The 6877-nt window shown below is 44.0% G+C and overlaps 1 long non-coding RNA gene across 3 annotated transcripts; it reads right to left on the reverse strand.

Moving 5' to 3' along the window:
* Positions 1–384: 384 nt before the first annotated feature.
* On the reverse strand, positions 385–4394 carry LOC118701007 (uncharacterized). Of its 3 annotated transcripts, none has more exons than XR_008509077.1 (6): positions 4184–4385; positions 3501–3564; positions 3165–3233; positions 2774–2849; positions 1881–2002; positions 385–1457 (listed from the first exon to the last, which is right to left on the reverse strand). It is a non-coding gene; the product is annotated as an uncharacterized LOC118701007 (long non-coding RNA). The 3 variants fall into 3 exon arrangements; XR_004982392.2 differs by having other exon boundaries at positions 3207–3233; positions 4184–4383; XR_008509076.1 differs by having other exon boundaries at positions 2774–3233; positions 4184–4394.
* Positions 4395–6877: the final 2483 nt, after the last annotated feature.

Below are 6877 nucleotides of genomic sequence, written 5' to 3' on the forward strand. Positions count from 1 at the left end.
ATGCTGCGCTCGGCGGAGCTCGGCTCGCTCCGGAGACGCTCGGCTCGAGTCGGCTCTTGTCGCCTCAACTCGGCTCTTGGCGCCTGCATTCGCCTCTTCGGCAGAGCTCGCCTCGCTTCGGCCCAACTCCCAGCCGCTCTGTGCCTTCGGCGCGCCTCGGCTCCGCTCGCCCCGGTTCGCTCGAGGCCGTCAGGGTCGGCCGCTCTCGCCTTGCTTCGGCCGAGCTCGTGCGATTCCCCCGAAGGCGGCGTCGTTCGGTTGTGTTTTTAGAAATATCTTTCTCTATCGATTGTATCTTTCTATAGTTAGATTTATATTTCTAGAATACTTCTATTAATCCAAATAAAAACCCCATCTCTAACCAAAAAAATACACGAAAACACCTTCTTTTAAACGGTATCGAAATATTTTTATACTTTGTATAGTTATACTCACATTTATATATATGGTTTCTTTTGATGCAATCTATTAATAATTATCTATAATAGCTATAAAATTCTAGACATGTATTTAAAGTATTATTTATATTATGTATCGTATCTACTGCTGCAACTGATTTTTTCTTCTAGTTTTAAACTTTATCTGTACGTATTTATGATATATTTCTAGACTTAGATTTCTACCTTCATATTCTTTGTATTTATCATTTTTATCATCAAAACCCTGCCTACTGACAAGTAAAAAAAACCGCTTTCTTTAACGATTTAAAAAATATTTTTATATTTATAATTTTCCTCTTTCTATTTATCATTTGCTCTCTAGTACGTGATAACATACCTGCTCCTGCACCGCAGTGGGGCTCCCTCTCCTGGGCACCTCGGGGTGCCCCCAACGGCATCAGAGCCCCGAGTCTTCACCCCCCCTTTTCCTCTAGTTAGAAACTACACTGGAACTTTTTTCTGGAAACAAAGACACGACCTAAATCCTCTCCCCATGTCCTAGACAGATAGATGTTCAGTTCTTAGTTGACTGGGCAGCAGTTTCTTCAATAGAACGAGAAACAATATGGAAACGTTTTAGCTACAAGCAAATAGGCAAATCTGAACAAGGTCCTGGTGGCCAGCCGCTGCAGTTATTTTGAAGCCATTTTTTAAACAATCAAGTACTGATCCCACAAAAAATAAAGCAAAAAGCTGACTACTGGCTAAGAAAGAAGGAAAAATTAACTTTTGACAACAACAACAACATTCCAAGGACACAGGCTTTTTTCCAATCTCATACCTTATTACTACCTCTCTTGGGAATTCTCATCGTGGATCCCAAAAGGAATAAATCCCTCAGAGTGTCCTAAAGCACCAAGGAGCTACCTACAAGTGAAGGTGGCTACTTTCAGTGCAGACACAGCTGATGACACAGCAGTAGCGCAGTTCTATGCTGCCCAGGGATAATACTGTCTCCTCTTCTCCAGCAGCTGACTCTCTCCTGCCATGGTTTCTGTAAATGCATCAGAGCACGACCTTAAACACAAACAGGCAAGAAAACACCATCAGAAGTCTTTCATTAAGCACTACAAGAAGGGTTCCAAGCAGAGACCAACAGAATTTCAAGGAAGCAGTATGCAATTAAACCACCTCAGACTCGTTCAAGTATCCGGCAGGTAGATGGAACCAAAATGGAACCATTCAGAAACGACAAAGAAAACCTCCCCAAGTATTTATACAGGAGTCCTTAACGTCAGAAATGGGATGACAGGTTATGTTCAGATAAGATGAATGTTTATTTGGATGTAGAAATAAACTTCTCTCACGGTCCTTTGCCAAAAAATAGAACCTACAAGTGAACACCTACACCTGCCTAAAAAGACCTAACGAGCCCCTGGCAGCCACCGGCATCAAAGCACAGGGGATGTTTCTAATCCAGGCTAAGGAGAACAATATCACCTTTTGTTCTCTCCAGTTTGTTTCCTCTGCAGTCCTATTTGCTTCTTATGATTTTTACACTCTCTGTATCTTCTCGGGCAGCGCTGAGTCTGACGACCGGGATACGAGAGTCCTTCCCTGCCCTACGGAGAGAACCAGGAAAAAAAGTTAAAAAAAGAACAGGGCAGTTTGAAGTTAATACTTCCGACGAGAAGCAGCACCTGACAAACAGAGTGAACAAAGCGTGACACCTCCCTGGGGACAGAAGACTTACAAACTCTCCGGGATTTACAATCCTAGCAACCAAGCCCTTCAGCACAGCAGCCAAGTGTCCCATTAGGTGGTGCTGCACCAAAGAATGATCCGAGAGGTTCCAAAGAGTGAAACGCACGTTATTTTCCAAAGACGTAAAATCGTGCAAAATAACAAAACTACAATAGATCTAAACTACAGGGCAAGAGTACAAGTGTTAACTTGAGGAGCTGGAACCATCCAGGTGAGCAACTGCTAACTGGATCCTCAACAGAGTTTGAGGAACCCTCCAGGATACAGAAGGGTTTTCCCCAGCAATGTCACAGGCCGAGTTTTGATAGAAGTACACTTGCCAGATGCTCAGAAACCTCACCCATCCTCCTCCGGGTGTCCTGAGAGAGCTGCGAATGGCTCTCACGTGGTTTGAGCTGGTTCTGTAAGGGCTCAGGGTGAATTTCACCAGATGCAACCAAACTGGGCAACACCCAGTGGGACAGAAGGAACCCAAAGCTTGTTTTACCCAAAGCTTGGGTAAGCAGAGCTCCAGCAAATACTGAGGAAACGGACAGAACAGGGTAACAAATAATAAACATACCTTTTTTTTTTTTTTTTTTTTTTTTTTCAGATGAGCAAAACAATTAAGGAGAAGGTGGAAAACTCACCATGACTGAACATTTCATCACCTGTAAGCTGACCATCCTTAGCATAGAGGATTCCAAATTTAAAATTCACCGATCCCTGGAAAATAAAACCAAATATTATTTGGTAAACAGTCAAACAGAAGACATAACAATTTGGGTCCTCTAATCTTTGCATACATCCTACACATCAGAACATACATTTTATACTATCTCCTACTACACGATAATTTACCTTTAAACTTTGATAGTATAGCATAAAACCATTAACTTAGATGGGTGATCAATTATTATTAAGTTGGTGCTTCAAGTTATTTTTGCTGTCAGGTTCAAAAAAACATTACTTCTTTTTACTGTAACGAGCAATTGATTTAGAAGTCATCAAAAGCCCATCAAAATACAAAGCTGTACTCACCGGACGGGTCTGTGAGCAAGAAGTAGTTAGGCTTGTACTCACCTCTTGCCCTTCAACAACCAATAAATCCTGTCAACAAAAACAGCATCTTTAGCCCCCTCCTATTAAAGATTCTACAAGGATGATGGTTTTATTTGTGTTTAGAAGTTTGGATTTGAAATGGCCAGTTCAATGGATAAAGAGACAGTTTAAGTAGTATTCGATTATTATTATTATTATTATTATTATTATTATTAGCTACTGGAAGAAACAAACCAGTAGTATCTATACTTAATTACTTCTATTTCCAGGAAATCATAAAGAAAAAGAACCAAACAAAAAAAAGTCACTTCCTACCTTTTGTATCTCAGGATGAAAAATGTCTCTTGGGCTCTTCTCCAGTTTCTCAAGACTCCTGGCACTGAAATGCAAATGAACGAGTGCTTTAGAGGAGGGCAAGTGCACATTCCAACCCCGAACCACCAACCGATTGCAGTTACAGCGCTTACAAAATGAATCGTTCCCAGAGCCTCTGGGAAACGGAACGGTTGGTGCAACTGCCATTTCTTCCCCAAAATACTAACTTCCAACACTTCCTAAACTTAGTTTGCATTTTAAAAACAGAAATTAGGGAGACTCAGGGTGGAGATCAGGTTGAAATTGATTTCCTTCTAAAGCACAGGGCTCTGTTCCATCACCCTTCACTTTGGCTCCACACAGAATCACGGGGAGCATTTTAGGAGGGCCCAAGAACCAATTCTATTTCTCTCTTTTTTCTAGTTCTCTCTCTTCCTAAATCATTCAAGGCAAGTCAAATGAAAAAGGACAAGTTCAGCATCAAATTCACACTTTTTCCCTTTGTCTGCTCAAGAACAGGCTTTTAAACCACTTCTTGCTGCCTTCAACGATTAAGACTTGCAAAACAGTTTCGCAAGTTTGATAGGTTTATCATAAAAACCACAGAACGCAAGCTCTGAATTACAGGAAAAGGTACACAGGCAAATATCTCAGCTGATGGTGGCTTATTTGTAAACACATACCTTAACGGAGATTGCACTGAGAATGTTTCAGTGGGACTCTAAGGGAAAAGTATTTTCTGAGTACCCTGTAAACAAGAAAAGCTAGGATATATTACAGGACATACCCACTTGTTCTGCATATTCAAATAGGATTATCAATAAAAACATTTAAGAAGGAAGAAAACCAAGGTAATTTTACTCAGCTATATTTGCTGCCGATTTAGAGAAAAAAAAAAAAAAAAAAGTCACGGGTGCTGCAAAGAAAAAAAAAAAGTAAACCAGAAACGCCTACAGTAGAACTTTAAAACAATTGCTTGGATAAAAGCAGCTCATGGAACATGAAGTAGAAAAAAAGCGAAACCAGTATCTGTTGTAGTGCGTTTTTATATTTTGTAATATTTTGAAGTAGTTTTGTTTTGTATTCCTATATTTTTCCCAAATGGTTTATCCCAGACTGTACTCCCCTCCCTTTATCTGTGTTATCCCTCTCCCAGGATGAGATCATCCCTAAACCCCCACCCTGGCTCTCTGTCAATCACTCAGCATCCCATCCCCCCCATCCAGAAGTTTCGGTCCAAGTTGTCGAGTGATTTGCCAGAGGCCAGGGGTCAGCCCCCCAGGCCTAGTCCCATACGCTGCCCTATATGTCTATCCCCCAGTTCCCATCCCTCAGAGATACCTATTGGTTGGTAAAATGTTATCTACTTTTAGTTTCCTCCTCCCTTGAAATGTGACCTTCGGGGATCTCCCGGGGCTCTCGGCAGGAGGCCCCCTGGGGTGCAGGAGCTCCTTTGGGATCTGAATAAAACCATGGACTAACCCCTGCTAAGAGTCAGCCCTTTCTCTTCTACCGATGTCTCTGGTGTCTCTTGTGCTGCAAAGGCGCCCAGCCCAGGTGCCCTCAGTACCCTCGGGGCACAGACAGTGTCTCCCCGCTGTCGGCCGTGTCGGGGCTGCCCTCCCTGGTGTCTGCCGACTCGAGACTGGCCCAGGGTTCCTGAGAGGCTCGCAGAGAGACCGAGACATTTTGGCGACCAACGTCGGGCTCTGAGACCATCCCCGGACCTCACAGACGGGGCTCGGACGTTCTTTCAGACTGTTCGCAAAGCCTTTGGCCGGCAAGCTACCTCAGAAGAACACACTCCGTTTTAATGAATTGCTCCTCTGTGCAAGAAACTCTTCCCTCAAGAGTCAGTTTCAGGTAGAAGTCACCATCCCAGGACCTCCTGTTTTCCTGTCCCACAGCTGGATTGGTAAGTTTACCTTCTTCCCGTTTCTCCCCTCTTCGGGAGGGGGGGTGTTTCCCTGCCTTTGTTTTCAGGCTCGCTGCAGAGAGCCGAAGTTTTTTTTCTCTATTTTTGGCAGGCTGCCAGCTGCAGGCCTTTTTTTCCTCCCCCCCCCCCCACCTGGGTTGGTGAAATTTGAGATACAAAATTTAAAATCACAGCTACAATGGGTGCAAAGCTTTCTGTATCTCACAAAGGTGTCTACTATCATCTTTTGAATTTTCTTAAGAGTGAAAAAATCCGATTTTCAAAAACAGATGTTAAACAATTTGTTAGATGGCTGTTCCTTCATTTTCCCGATGTATCAACTGAAAATATTAGTGATTTGGCTTTTTGGGACAAAATGGGTAATGAGTTATTGAGAGCAGGGATGTCAGGTGACAAATCTTTGTCAAAATTTGCTTTTTTAGCCCTGCAGATAAGAAATGTTGTAAAATCTAATTTAAAGATGCAAGAACAGCCATCCGGGAACAGTTTCAACACCTCTGTTTCCCAGAAACCCGATCTACCCCCCTCCAAGTTATGTTCTCCCTCTCCTAACCCTCTTTCCTCACCCTCAGCCCCGGCACAGGGCATTCTGAAGAAAGTTACACTCCCTAGCTTCCCTCAGAAGCTCCCTGTCTCCAACCCGGACAGTTCTAGTCAAATTCCCCGGGACCCTACCCTTTTCCCTGCTTCCCCAAGCTGTGATACCCTGTCCCGGAATTCTAGTGCCCGCCTTTGTACCCCCGATCCGCTTCAAGTAACTTCCCCAGACCATGATGGTAGATACCACATGGCCATGCCTGCTCCTTCTTCTTTCCACAATCCTTTACGCTCTCCCAACAGCCCATTCTGGTCGGAAAACCGCGCCCCTGAAACCCTCCCTCCCAGCACCCTCCCGCCGCCCCCCTCCGCCCCCTCAGGGCTTTGCCCACCAGCCGCGGCCTCCCGCAGCCCGCCCGCCAGCTCCCAGGTCAGAGAAACCGGAGGTGCTGAGTTCGGCAGCCAGAAGCCGGAAACATCACTGGTTCTTTCTGCAGCCCCTGTGTCATATATTTCAGATTTAAACGGGGGGATTCAGCCACATTATAGCCCCCTTTCTGTTGATTCTGTCAAAGAACTTGCCAAAGCCCAAAAAGACTTTGGTAGATCAAGTGAATATTTTAGAGGACTCCTTAAAGCTACACTTTCTGCTAATACCTTAACACCCGCTGATATCAAACACCTTTTTACCTGCCTGTTATCCTCGTCTGAATATCTCTTGTGGGATGCAGCATGGAAAAAAGGATTGAGAGAAATTTTACCAGCTGTGTGGGCTGATGAAGCTACTGCCCATGATGTTTATGGTAAATTGATATCTCTCGACCATCTCTGTGGACAGGGGGAATGGGAGGATGGAGCAAGTCAGGCAGACGGCATTCCCAGAAAGGTTTTCAAAGAATGTGCT

This window comes from Molothrus ater, unplaced genomic scaffold, assembly GCF_012460135.2.
Source record: "Molothrus ater isolate BHLD 08-10-18 breed brown headed cowbird unplaced genomic scaffold, BPBGC_Mater_1.1 matUn_MA505, whole genome shotgun sequence".
In the NCBI taxonomy this organism is placed as follows: domain Eukaryota; kingdom Metazoa; phylum Chordata; class Aves; order Passeriformes; family Icteridae; genus Molothrus; species Molothrus ater.